Genomic DNA, 14,257 nt, shown 5'->3' with positions numbered 1-14,257 from the left:
GAAGTGTGGAATGGTGAAGAAAGCTAAAGTGAGAGATGAACCGAGGCCCAGGAGCAGGGGGTGGGGTGGGGCTTGTGCTCCTCAGACACAGACTTCACAGGACTCAGCCCCAGATGCCCTGGGGAAGCACAAAAGCCCACTACAGGAATTAGCTTAAGCAAAAGAATATAAGGCTGGGAACTAAGGGCTTAGTTTGTATATATCCTTTTAATTGATGAGAAGGGGGGTCAGTATAACACAGAAGCTAGGAAAGAATATTCATATTTAGAATTGGAAAGACTTGAACTCAAATCTTGATTCTTTCTCTAATTAAATATCTACATTCAAACAAGTCTCCTTAACTCTCTGAGCCTCATTTTGACATCTACCAGTGTGGGCCCACAATGCAGACCTCACTGGGTCTCTGTGGGGATTAATGAGTCAGGGTGGGCTGGCCCACAGGAGCACTGCCCAGTGGCTGACACTGTGTGTTAATGTGCTGAGGCAGCTCAGCCCTGGGCTCTTTTGTCCTCCTGCTGACATTGACCCTACAAAGGGCCCTCTGGCAGTTATTGCAATTCACAGACACATTTTTCTTATTCTTTGGAAGGATCCAGCCAGGTTAGTCTCAAGGACCTCAGAAAAATGAAGTTTAAATAAGATATAGATGAGATAAACATGAGACATTAAAAAAAACCAAAACCAAAAACAAAAGCAAAAAAAACAAACCCAGAGAAGATCTTTGATCCTTTGTAAGATGGAAAATGAAATCATCTCCTGTCAATATGTACTCTGGAAGCAACATAATTTGGGTTGTTTTTTATCTATGAAGAGAGAGAAAAAAGATTTAACCTCAAGAGTTATCTTCCATTTACATATACTTATTTTACGTTCATTCTCCCTTCCTCTCTCCCATACACAAATCTTTCATCCTAAGAAGAGTTATTTTCGTCATTAGAGAGGGCAATTCCCTGAGAGACATATGTAGCAGATCAGGAAGCAGAGGCCTGTTGGCTGGCAGGTTGGTAAAATACATTGGTGAGATTAGTTATGCTGGCCACGGGCCAACACAGTGGGACAGCCTCATATCTCTGGCCATTGCCTACAATAAGAGGATTGACAGAGCTCTGCTAAGTTAGAGAATTTAGGTGCTCAACTAGAGGCAAAGGATTTCAAATAAAGAGTAAATGTGGTCACCCTTTGAACTAAGGTTTGGTGTCCCTAAAATAAGTACAATTCGATGGAAAGCAATAAGCCATTTCTCAAATTCCACAGAACATGACATTTGCTTACAAATAACACTGCAAGACATCTTAGCTTTTAATAGGTGTCCGATATTCAAGGAAATTCTAGTTTTATAGAAACAACTAATAACCAAGAATTGAGATTATTCATGTGTCCAGATGATGTCAGCAGAACAAAAAAATAAAAGAATTACCAGCTGGGTTTTCAAAAAGATCATTAGACTTGGGGAAGCTGCCCAGTTTTTAATTATGTTGGATGTGAAAGCCGAGTGTTTGCCAATAAACCGAGGCAAAAGATTCCTGACACTTGCTAGGTTGAATTTCCAGAACGGTACATGCAAATTTCCCTCTTTACTCTGGAGTCTTAAAGATTAAAGCCTATCATTATGTTTTATCAAACTATGAGCCAACTCATTCTTTTCTGCAAGAACTATTAAAAAATAAAAGCAATATTCTTTCATTTCTTCTGCCCAAGAATAGATCTGTGTTCCAAGGAGGAGTCTTTACAAAGAAGTCTTAAATACACACTTGTTCTAAGTCATGCTGGGTTACTTACCCAGGGCCTCTGTGTGATCCTAGAACCTTCCTGAAGATTAAAAGCTCATATAAAAATGAATACCACAAAATAATGAATTCATTAAAAATCTATCAAAAGCCCTACTCTAACCAAATACTGTACTAGGGTTAAAAAAGCCAGTCCTTTGTGAACAGGTCATTGTTACGTGGCCTGGTAAGTGTAGGTTGCATGCAGAGAATTATAAAGACTTAGATGATGGCTGGCTAGCCAAGTCTTAGGATCTAGGAATCGTGGTGAGGAGGAGAATTGGGAAGATTTCCAGAAGCTGACCCAGGAGTTGAGTTTGAATGAACGGGTAGGCACTAGACATTTACAGTGGGGACTGTATGAGTCAAGGGCAACAAGAAAAGCTCATGTAAGTGAACAGCCAGGTCTGCTGAGATCATCAACTCACTTTCCAATGAGGAGACCGACGTCCAGAAGAGCTAGGTGGCATCTCTCAATCAAACAGCTGCCTAGTCTCACAAATAGGGCTAGAACTGGAAGGGCCAAAATGTGAGGCTGAGTGTTTCTGTTGCTTCACCTACAAATCTGCAGTGGAGCATATGCAAAAAGATGCAGTCAGAAGCAATTACTTCTGTGATAAGAACATATCCTTTCTTTCTAAGAGTGTTAACGCAAGTGCTGGGAAGAAGGTAATGGGAAGAAAATCCTGCATAAGCATGAGAAAGAGAAGTTTTCATCCTATTCTTAACCCTTGAGAGCCCTGTCATGCCCCTATTGAAAAACCAATGTTTGTGGCATATGGGCATGGGGGATGAAAATAATTTGAAATTAAATTTATGAAGAATTACATCTCCTAGAATGATTGTTGCCCCAGGGCTCCTCAAATCCACTGAAGCAATGGGTTTAACATCTTCAGGGAAAAGGGCAGAGATCAACTATAGCAACAGAGTTATTTCTCATCTTTGACCAGCAAATGGGATTTTTGAGTCACTAGCAAGATAATAGTTTCCAAAGCCAGGCTTTGGTAAGAAGAAATGAATTTTTAAATTCCCTGAGCTCCCATTAACATGTCAGGAGTCAGTGCTGAGGGTCTGGCTCATAGTGTTTCTATAAATCTCGAGTAGGGAAAACTTAGGATGTAGTGTAAGAGAAGCTTTGGTTACACAAGACGTGCAGGGAGAAATATGGCCTCCTCAGGCCTGAGGAATTGTGGGAAGAAGAAGATCAGGACCAGAGAGCAGCCAAAGAGTCAAACACACGTGTTCATGGTTCCCTGATGCTGGGAGAATCTTGAGTGAATGGCTTCTTGAGGTTGGTGGCCTGCTACCCTCGCTGGGGCCTCTGTGTCTTGCCACCCCAGGGGCACCTGTTACATTGCATCCTTTGTGAATGTCTCTTCCTGGAGTTAAGCGATGCTGCAGCCCTCTTCCCAGGCATAGCCTGATGAGGACTTCAGGTCACTAGGAGGAATTTGCTTGAAGGAGACAGTGCAGCTTGCAGAGGTAAGCAGCTAGAGAGATGAACACGAGGAGGCTCCCTTGACACTGCTGAGTCTTGGTGTATTGGACTCAAGGTCTGAAACTTGCTTCATGTCCTGGTGAGAAGTCATTGGGGTGCTAAGAGGGGAACCAGACAAGTCTGGGGACAGAAACAAGCAGCCAAGGCATGCCATTCAATGACAAAGGCCAGCCATGAGCATCAGTAAATGAACTTCAAGCCATGAGGCCAGATGGTACCATCCTAGCAGATGACAACCCTGAGATCAGACAGCTACCCCATGCCAGGTTTGCAGAAAGGAGCAATACCTGGGCCAGCTGTCTCATTGCCTCAACCCATTCCCCCAGTTACCAGAAACACCCCTGGGCTTTCACCTCCTCTCAAACGCCATCTTGAAAAGCCAGGTGAGGAGGGGGAAAAACAGCTCCATTTAAAGGGTTTTAATTTAAATTATGTGAAAATTCACCCAATAGATTCACTTTCATATGGAGACACTACTAACTCTCAAATTCTCCCCTATCCTCTTCTCATACCTCTACTATTTAGGAGGATTTGGAGGGAGGTGGAAAATAAAATTAGATCAGTTAAAGAATATACAAAGGTCTGTTTTATTTTGTGTTGGTTTGGGTTTTTTCTTGCCAGCATGGTGATGTGTACATTTGTAATCCTATTCGACCAGGCTGGCTGTTAGCCCTTTGGATGAACAGGTCCTAAATTATTCTATTATAATTAGTCTGAGAGTCTTAGAAGTCTTCTACTTTCCCAGCCAGGAAGGGATTAATTGCTGAGGACACACTCTGAGACAGTTAAAATGTGAGCCTCTTGGGGCTGGAAGCCATCTGGGAAACCATGTTGTTAATGCAACATTTTTACTTTCAGGGGAAACTGTAGTCCAAGAAGCTTCCACTTTTTGTCTCCTGGAACTCTCTGGGAGCCCTGAGTTGATACAAAAGAAGTCTGACCACCCACCTACACCACTAGACATACCACAGGCCGTGGGTAGGTGTCCAGGTATCAGTGGCAACTAAGTCCAGCCTTCCACCATTCTAAACATGTGCCAAACATTGTATAAGCTTTCTTAGACCACACTTACTCATTCACCAGATAAGCCCTGGTCATTCACCTAATGATGTTAGTTTATAATAGGCAGAGCAGAAGAACTGGTAAGCTAAGCCCTACCCAAATCCCTGATCCACAAAGTCAAATAGTGGTTGTGTTAAGTAGCTAAATTTTGGGGTGGCCTATTAACTCAGCAAAAGGTGACTAGCAAAGTAGAAAGAGAGTGGGAGAGAGTATCAGAAAAGAAGTTAACCCCAATGTTGGTGGTCCGCAGAGTGGTGGAGGTTGGGTGTAAACGCAGCCTTGAGGATGGCACAGCCTTGGGCAGGTAGGAATGGCGACAGGCCTGGGGATCTCTGTGTGGGGAGGAGATTGAGAAAACCGAGAGAGTAGGACCACATAGGGAGCAGTCTGGGCTTGTCTGGGGGAACTGGGGTGTGGCTGGTGTGAGTGGGAACAGCAGCAGGAAGAGATATTTTTAAAAATCACCGGCCAGTCGGGGCAGTGTGAGGTATTGGAGCCACTGGCTGCTACCAAGAAGGGGGTTCCACGGTGAAGGCCTTGCCCCTGGTTATTGCTGCAGTGCCAGCCACTGTCTACTGAGATCTGTCCTGGTGACAAACAGATGGGGCCATGGAGCCAGCTCCACTCTAATGTCAGGTTTCTTTGCCCAGTGAGAGAGTCCTAAGCTGTGGTTTGTGCTAAATCCACCCCAGCTACATTTGGGTGGTTTCCTGGTCATGAATGAACCCCAAACCTACGTGCTGAGGGCCCCTGGAAGGGGAACCCTACAGCACTGGCTGCTCTCCCCACAATGTGCCCACCCAGCCATGTGTTCTGATCTCCCTCAGCCAGTGGTTATTCCTTTTCCCCTTTCAGTACCCCCGTTAAACCATTCTGCCTGTTCATTTGCTCAGCAGTTATTTCTTGAGTGCTTGTTACTATACGCTGGGTATTCGTCTAGTCACTCCCCAACATTGAAGAAGACAGTCAGGGCGCTGGCTCCATGATGCTTACATTCTAACAGGGGCAACAGGGAAACAGCAGACAAACCAGATCATTGCAAGAGACATGAGAGAAGAAAGCGCATCAACCCACAGCGAGTGAAGGTAGGGAACGGTACTGGATACCCGGTCACGGAAACCTCCCGGGAGACGAGTTGAGTAGAGGCTGAACCATAAAGCAGCAGCAGACAGGTGAGAGCTGAGGCAGGGCTCTTAGAGAGAGTGGACAGCCACGCGGGGACCTAGAAGCTGGGACCATCTCAAGCAACTGAGGACAGAAAGAAGGTGTGGAGCAATGAGTGAAAGGGTGAGAGGCGAGAGAGCAGATCAGACAGTGTCATCATGGGACATTGGCAAGGCCTGGCCAGGGGTTGGCTTTCCTTCTAAGTGGTGTGGGAAGCAGGAGGGCAGAAAGCACAAGTTGGCTTATTTCTAAACAGCTCTTTGGCTGATGGAATGAGTGATGGAACATGAAGGTACATTCGATCCGAGGTGGGTGAACTTTTTCTGTAAGAGACCGGAGGAATAAATATTTTAAGCTTTGGGGTGATTTAGTCCCCTTGCAATGACTCACATGTGTCTCATGAAAGCAGTCATAAACAGTATATGGACAGGACGAGTGTTATTATATTCGGTAGAACTTTAGTTACAAAAACAGGTAGTGGGCTAGATTTGGCCCATAGGCAGAGGCTGCAGAAGGTGGAGCAGCGGATGGGGTGCGGGAAAGTAGGAATTGAGTGGGCCAAACAGTGGTGATGGGTACTTATTGGGAGCCTGGACAATGTGAAAACACAAGGCGGCAGGCTGTGAGAAGAGGTGGAGGTGCGGGAGAGGGATGTCAGCACCAACTCAAACGTGTCCTAATTTTGCAAGCGCTGGCCCCACGAAAGCATGTGCGCATGTCTGTGCATGTCTTTGACAACAGGGGCCAAAGATGCTGGTATACTGGGGCCATTGGTTTTGTGGGACCTGAAATTTAGCAATTTGGGAGTGCTCTTAAAGAAAATGAATATAAAACTATAGGTCTAAAGCCAGGGACAGGGCCTTGGTAGAAACGTACTCAAGTAACAGGCCCTGAAGCATGAGCTTTATTAGCTTCAGGGTAAATCCGCCTCTGCCTGTATATACCTGTCCGCCAGCACCACCCAAGCTCACAGCTGCTATCTGAGTCTCATTACTTTAAGTCAGACTGTCAAATAAAGCCTCCTTAGTGACATCTGGTGCATGAATGATACTTTGAAACACTGAGTCCTTAAAAAAAAAGAAAAAAAGAGGCACCTGCTGTGGGTAGACACTGGGGCCCTGCTGGAACAGATTCGTCCTCATCTGGGAGCAGTTTCTTGGGCCCAGCCCCACCTCTCAGTCCTGAGCATCCCCATCAGCTTCAATGGGATGCCTGCTGCAAGCTGCTGAGGCAAACATCCGACTGGTGTCCTCACCCTCATATTACCGGAGAGGACACTGGAACCCAGAGAGCCCGGGTGCCGGGGCAATGAAATGCAAGTTTTATGGGTTGTGTTTGTTCTGTTTATCCTGAAAGACTGTGCATGTGCAGCTCAGCCCTTCCTCTGGATTCTGTGGATCTTTACTGGGAAAATACTTTGATAAGCAGTTTGGATGCTTCCAGGTGTGGGTGGAACCACCCTGCGGCAGACAAAGGGAGAGGGGGGTGCTTGGTTGCTCAAGAAACAAGAGGGAAGGAAGGGCAGGTGGAGGGAGGAAATGGAGCCAGGAGCAGTGGGGCAGTGGGGCAGTGGGGCAGTGGGAAGGGCATCCTCCCTGAAATGTTTCTTCTCTTAAAATCCTCCCAGGGTCCTTTCCTTACCAGACACATTGTCAGTTAAACCCACGAAGGAAGAAAGGAAGGGGCAATGCAAAGTGTTCAATGAGCGTGGGTTTCTTTGGAAACAGTGGAAGTAGCTGAGTTTTTTCAGCAAAAATGAGGAGAAGGGTGTTGAAAGTGAGTGAAAAGAAACAAACTAGGTAAGGAGAATGGAAGACATGGAAACCCGAGGGAATTGGGGGGAAGGCTTAGGTTGCCATAGCCTTGGATTGAAGGTTGATTCCAAACTTAACCGTATCTGTGAAATACAGAGGGATCTGGCCTGGTAGCTCGGGTGGCAGCAGGTGGCACATGCCTGGTGGAGTCCCTGTAGGTGAGTGCAGCAGCCAGCAGGTCCAGAAAGTAGATGAGGTCATGTGAGATATCCTTGGAGGCCCCCAAAATGCTAGATGATTTAGCAAAGGGTTGAGATCCTGTGTAACTCTGGGTCCTTGGAAATCAAAGAGATATGGTATAACTGTCATGTGACTACATCGGAGACCCTAAGAGCATGAAGCCTGGAGACATTCGGGCTGTCGTGGGTCACTATCTCCCCTACATAGTGCAAAGTCACTGAGGTCACAACAGGGTCTTATTCGTTCTCAGGGCTCTTCTCATCCCCCAGTCACCTTTATTCGACTTCCTCAGTGCCTCACATAGCCCTTGGCATGTATTGTACTCACTCGGTGACTATATGCATAATGAATAAATGAAAAAGAACACATGAATAAAACACTCTTACTCGGAAGTCTGTACCCTGGCCCGCACCATCCTTCATTCTTGATCAACTCTAGCCTCTTCCTGGGCTTTTGGTGTCTCTCTCTGTCTGCCGTGAGAGAATTAATGGTGCTATCATAGTGTGGCTCAGGCTGACATTTAGAATTATAGCACAGCGGAGCTGGAAGGGACCCTAGAGACAGTCCAATGCTTTTGATGAAAGCTGAGCGTCTTAAAAGAAAACCTGTGTAATTTCCATTTCTCTGAGATTGAAACAAGCAGGAAATGCAAATTCCCAGAATCGTTTCCACATTCTATGTCATATTTTTATCTGCAAGAATACCTTGTATGTATAAAAGCTGTATGGGATATCTAGTTCTTTCTCTTACATCATCTCACCGGATCTTCACAGTGTGTTTTTAAGTAACCATTGATCATTTCTATTTTACAAAGGTTAAGCGACTTTCCCTAAATCATTTAACCAGCAAATGGCAGCTGAGGTTCAACATGGTCTACCGGTTCTAGGTTCAGGGTGATGATCCCCACCAGCTGGCAGGAAGCTTACCATTCCAAGAATAACAAATGGGCACATTGGTCTCAAGCATCTCCTTGATAAGAAATACAGCTTGTAGGTTCTCTCAATCTCCTATTGCTTAGGTAGTTCCAGACATGAAGTACATACTGGTCCACTCATGCTGACTTGTGCTGGAGTCTGAGCTTCCTATTATCAATACCACTATAACAAAACTTATTGTGTTCTGGAAGGGGTCTCACGGGGCTAAAATCAAAGCGTTTGAAGGGGGTTCCTCCTGGAGACAGCCAGGGATAATCCTTGCTTCTCCTTCCAGCTCCAGGAGCTGTTGGGATTCCTTGGCTCACAGGCCCCCTCACTCCATCTGCATCCATCCTCACATCAGCTTCTTTGGCTCTGACTCTTGTCCTGCGTCCACTTCATAAGGACCATTGTGATCACCTCAGGTCCACCAGATAATCCAAGATAATCTCCCTATCTCAGGGTCCTTAAATAATTCACATCTTCAAAGACCTTTTTGCCATATATAAGGTACAATTCACAGAATCTGGGATTAGAACAAGGATGTATTTGGGGGCTGTTATTCTGCCTACTCCAGAAGAGAATTTTATTTTTCCATATATCAGGTTCAGGGTTTTTAAAGAGAAATTTAAGAATTATACATGCCAATACGTGTTTATCTGAGAAGAGAGTGGGAGGACTATCATACAAAAGGCCATCGAATTCCTAATAAGAGGGAAAAATAGGTATTCCGTGTCTCTGAGGCATGGACTGTCCTCCCAGATGCCTTCCTTGGCCTCTGAGTTCAGAGTAGAGGTGGAGATGGCCAGACTGGTATTTATGAATGGAGACAAAATTTTTTAGTCCTGACTTTTGAGTCTTAACCACTTACAAGTATGAAGAGCTAGTCCTAAATGCCAGCATTTCTGTGCATATTGATCAGTTGTTGGTATCATTGCTTTTCTGGTTGGAGGTGGGTCTCAGCTTGAGACCTGGGCTGTCTCTGTCCTAGAGTTTGAATCTGTCTGAGCGTATTCTCTCTCTCTCTCTCTTTTTGAAACAGAGACTCACTTAATTGCTCTGGTAGAGTGCTGTGGTGTCATAGCTCACAGCAACCCCAAACTCCTGGCCTTGGGCAATCCTCTTGCCTCAGCCTCCTGAGTAACTGGGACTACAGGTATGTGCCACTACACTGGCTGATTTTTCTATATTTAGTAGAGACAGGGGCTAGTCTCAAACTCCAGAACTTAGGAAATCCTCCTGCTTTGGCCTCCAGACTACTAGGATGACAGGCATGAGCCACTGCACCCAGCCTCTGAGCACATTCTTGACAGAGGACAGTCCTTGCCTCAGAGACATTGGCTACCACAGGAATCACACAGACACCCACCAGAAGCCTCTTTGCCTAGAGGGACCCAGTAGACTGGGTAAGACTCACCCTAAAGGGGGACACAGTATGGAAGCCATATGGTTGGAGCACAAAAGTAAAATGGCACTTGGGGGCTGGGACCATGTCTACAATTGAGATCTCCCCGCCATGGGCTCATGGCCAGGAGAGTTAAAGAGTGATTACAAGTTAAAAGAGTTGTTTCTCTAAAATTCCTGTTGAGAAAGCAGAAATGCCTTCCCTGACTAGGCATCACAGTGTTACTGGCTCAGGAAGAGATAAAAAGTGACATAGGCAGCGCAGGGCCTTGGGGGCCTTGGAAGGCAGCTGTTAGCAGAGGAGGACAGTGGAAACACATGCTAGGACACCCCTAGGACTAGTGGAAGGGAAGAAGAGCTTTGAAGGTGAGCTGAATCACTTGAAATTGAACATTGCAACAGACCCAGAAAATACTTGTGGTGGAATATTTTTAAATATTAAGAGGAGTCTTAATTTTCCTATTTTTTCTGTTACCCTGTAACACCATGAACCTTCCCTGTTTCAAGCGCAGGCTTTGAGGTGTTCGTTATCATGGGGAACTGATGTTATTGCAACAACAGAAGAAGAGGCTTTGAGTTTCAAAAGCTTAGCCTCAAGGGTACTTAAGGCATAAACGATAGACTTTGACTAATACCTGGTAAGTTAGGGGAAAATGTCTTACCCCTAGATCAGATACAGATTCCCTAAATTTGGGAGGTTGTTTTCGCAGGTGGTGGTGGTGGAGAGACACAGGGGGGAAATAAAGAATGGGTGTATCTTGTAGGTCTAGGGGAGGTGGGAGTGTGTTCTGTTCTACTCATGTGTCACTGACCTAGGAGGTGATAGGACCTCCAGTTCAACCAGGGAAATCCAAGAGCAAAAAGAGACCATGAGCCTCCCTGCCCTAAGTAGCACCATAGGGAAGAAGCCAAGCCCCAAAGAAGCTGCACCTGTGTGTTATGTTTAGGTACGTGGGGTCCCCTGCAGCCTGGTGGGTATTACCATGGCTCATGGTGAGGGGGCTGCCAAGTGGCTCCCTGTGCCTCAGTGGGGTGTGGAAGTCGGCATGAGGGACAACCGTACTTTCTTTCTTGGGCATCCAAAGTCCTTATGGGAATAGAAATGTCTCAGACAGTGCTGCTCTGCAGAGATAATGACACGGAGTACCTCCCTTTCACAGTAATACAGTTTGAATCCCCTCCCCAAACCTACACCAAACCCCAGGGGAGAGGGGATCTTGAAGTCTGAAGATTCAGTCTATGCTCTTCTGGCATCAAGAGGACTTGAAATAGAAATCAGAATGTTCCATTGTAGAAAACTTAAAACAATTCCATTATGTTCACGCCAGTGTTAGGGGGCTGCCTTTTGCATTCTCTGCCTTGTACAGATGCATTTGCTGGTGACCTGGAAGACCCATGGCAAGGTATCATTTTGGTAAGGCAAAAATTTCAGGGTTGCACGTAATGAGATCTTCACCTGAAGGGTGCTTCTGTCTGACCGCCAGAGCCTCAGTGTTGCTCTTGTATATGAAATTACTCCCACCGGGGGTCTGAGAAGATCACATAAAATTGAATTTATATTTACTTATTGTATTACCCAGGACATGGGCGGGAGGTGTTCAGAGCAAATTCTATGCTGTACTGACTTTGTGAATCTGAAGATTTGGAACAGCCTTGGGATAGATCTGAATCAAAGGTCACCTGTAACGTTTGCTATCTTCAAAAACTGGTCAGCGGCAGAAGACATTTAGAGAAAACATACATTATTTTTTAAATGTCCCATGCAAAATTTTGAACATATCTCAAATAGAAGAAAATAATATGTGTCCCCATGTCCCCATGCCCTGGCTCCAACTATTCATATTCTGCCAATCAGAAGTATAGAATTTTAAAACAGGAAACACTTCATTTTAAAAGGGAGGGACTAGAGCTGAGGGGCACAAGGGATCTTTCCACATCGGTGATCTTTCTACTTCTCCGAAGTCAGTCAAATTATGTGCTAATCGATATTTAATAGCCGTAACATTTCATAACTCAGCTATCCTGGATAAACAGGGGAGGGCCCCAAATGCTGACAGAGACTGAATTCTTGGCAATCTCTGACGAACTCCCAGAGTGGAGATGGATTTACTCGGGCTGCTCAGGACAAGGGCTAAGCTGAAGCAGTGAGGTTCCAAGGACACAGAATTTAAAGGACTCTGCATCTCAGGGTCACACATGCAAGGGGATGGGACCCCACTCACCTCGCCCTAAGGGGCTGCCACATGCCTGCCTGCTCCAGTTGCTGACTCATATCATCAGTCCCCGACTTGGTCCCCAACTGCTGCCTTGTGGGATCGCACTGTGCCATGAGTGCAGAGGTGGTGGTGTGACTTGGACCCCATCTACACTCACAAATTCATTTGACAGGAAGTGTGTCCCACATGGCAGAAACAGGGCTAGATGCCAGGTATGAAGATGAGTAAGTAAAGGGCCTGGACCATGAGGGCAGCGCAGTCTGGTAGAGATTCTCTCTGCATGGTTCACTTTTATATTTACATTTTAAGTGTTGAGCTCCAAATCGAGCAGGTTAGTTCCCGCAAGTGTATAGGTTATGGCTGAATGGAAGCACTAGGCCCTCTGTACGCTCTGCCATTTTGGAGAATGCTGGGAGGGGTAGTGGTTGGTAATGTCTTTTTCCCATAGGTGTTTTCACTTGATTGTCATAGCAGTTTTGTTAGGTGGGTATTATACTTTTAGATTGGACAAATTGATCTCAAATAATTTGCCAATGATCCGGCAGCAAATAGGTTTCCTGCTGAGATTTCCACTCCAGCCATGTTTTTTCTAATATGCACACCCACCCAGGTGAGGGATTCATAGGTGGGTCGACTGTTACTCTTTGTTAGTCTTTTTTCTTATTAAGACATACTTTTCTGTATCGCTTAGGATGGTTGAGATTATGCTGTGGTAACAACTACCACCAAAAGGTCTTCGCAAGAGGTGACAAAGGAAAGTGGAAGGCTGGGGACTTGGAAAGGACAGCTACTGGGGGCAGTGGGAGAGGCCCTCAGGGTGGCTGGTAGCCACTCCGAGATTCTCACTCTTTCCTCGCCCGTCCTCTGATCCAGAGCCATAAAGCACCACTGAAGAGGCAGCCTCTGTTCCGGTGCTTACTAACGACCTGTGTGTTTTCTGAACTGTTTCTTCCCCTCCTGACAATGGAGAACTTATGCGACCAATGACTCTTAGAGGCAGTAAGTGAAGGGGAGAAAAGCTTCCTCCCAGCTTGAAAGTTTCAGTTCCCTCCCTACGCTGACTTCTAGGCACTGACTGGGGCTTAGACTGGGAAGCAGTGGGGGTAGGTGGGGGGTGGGGAGCCTCTTTCCAAGAGGCAGAATGATGCTGGGCTTTCATATTTGAAAGCAAATTCAATTCACCCTGATGTCATCAATGACCAATAACTATCTGATCTCAGAGTCCCATGGGCTGGGTTTGTGGGACAGTCTTCATACTCATGCTAGGCCCGAGTTCAGGTGTTGGAGGTCTGTGAATGAGATTAGACATGAAGTCATAGGGGCACCAGGCAGGCCCAGAGGGTGACCATCATGCAGCCTCAATCTGCAACCCATTCTGACCATATTATTTGTGCTGTCTTGTGAATTAAAAACATATGGAAATCCTATAATTAATTATCTTACAGCACAGATGTGCATTTTGGTTTTTTTCTTAATTTGAGAATGTTATGGGGATACGAACACTATGGTTACATGCATTACTTTTGTAGAGTTTGAGTCAGGGCTGTAGTTACATCCATCCCCCAGATAGTATGCATTGTACCTGTTAGGTGTGAATTTAGTGATTTTCATTGAATTTTACTACCACATGTGCACTTGTGTGTTGATCATTTAGTTCCCATTTAAAAGTGAGCACATGTTGTGTTTCCATTCTTGTGATACTTCACTTAGAAGTATGGTCTCCAATTCCATCTACGTTATTACAAAAGGTATTAGTTCACCATTTTTGTTTATGGCTGCGTCATACTCCAAGGTATACATATACTACATTTTATTAATCCACTCATGAAATGGGTTGTTTCCACATCCTTGCAGTTGTGAACTGTGCTTCTATAAACATTCAAATGTAAGTGTCTGTTGATGGAATAACTTTTCTTTCCTTTGAGTAAACATCCAGTAGTGGGATTGCTGGATCCAATGGTGGGTTTACTTTTACTTCTTTGAAGTATCTCCAACTACTTCCCATAGAGGTTGAACTAGTCTGAAATCCCACCAACAGTGTAGGAGTCCCTTGCTCTCCAAATGCACGCCAGAGTTTGTTGTTTTGAGATTTCTGGATGAAAGCCATTTTCACTGGAGTTAGGTTTTAAAATGGCATTTTTCTGGGTGAACTGGCTGGCAACCTGTAGAAGACTGAAACTGGACCCACACCTTTCACCATTAACTAAGTTAGACTCTCACTGGATTAAAGACTTAAACT

This window comes from Otolemur garnettii, unplaced genomic scaffold (assembly GCF_000181295.1).
Source record: "Otolemur garnettii isolate 467f Iridium unplaced genomic scaffold, OtoGar3 scaffold00006, whole genome shotgun sequence".
Taxonomy (NCBI): domain Eukaryota; kingdom Metazoa; phylum Chordata; class Mammalia; order Primates; family Galagidae; genus Otolemur; species Otolemur garnettii.
This window is presented reverse-complemented; position numbering follows the sequence as displayed.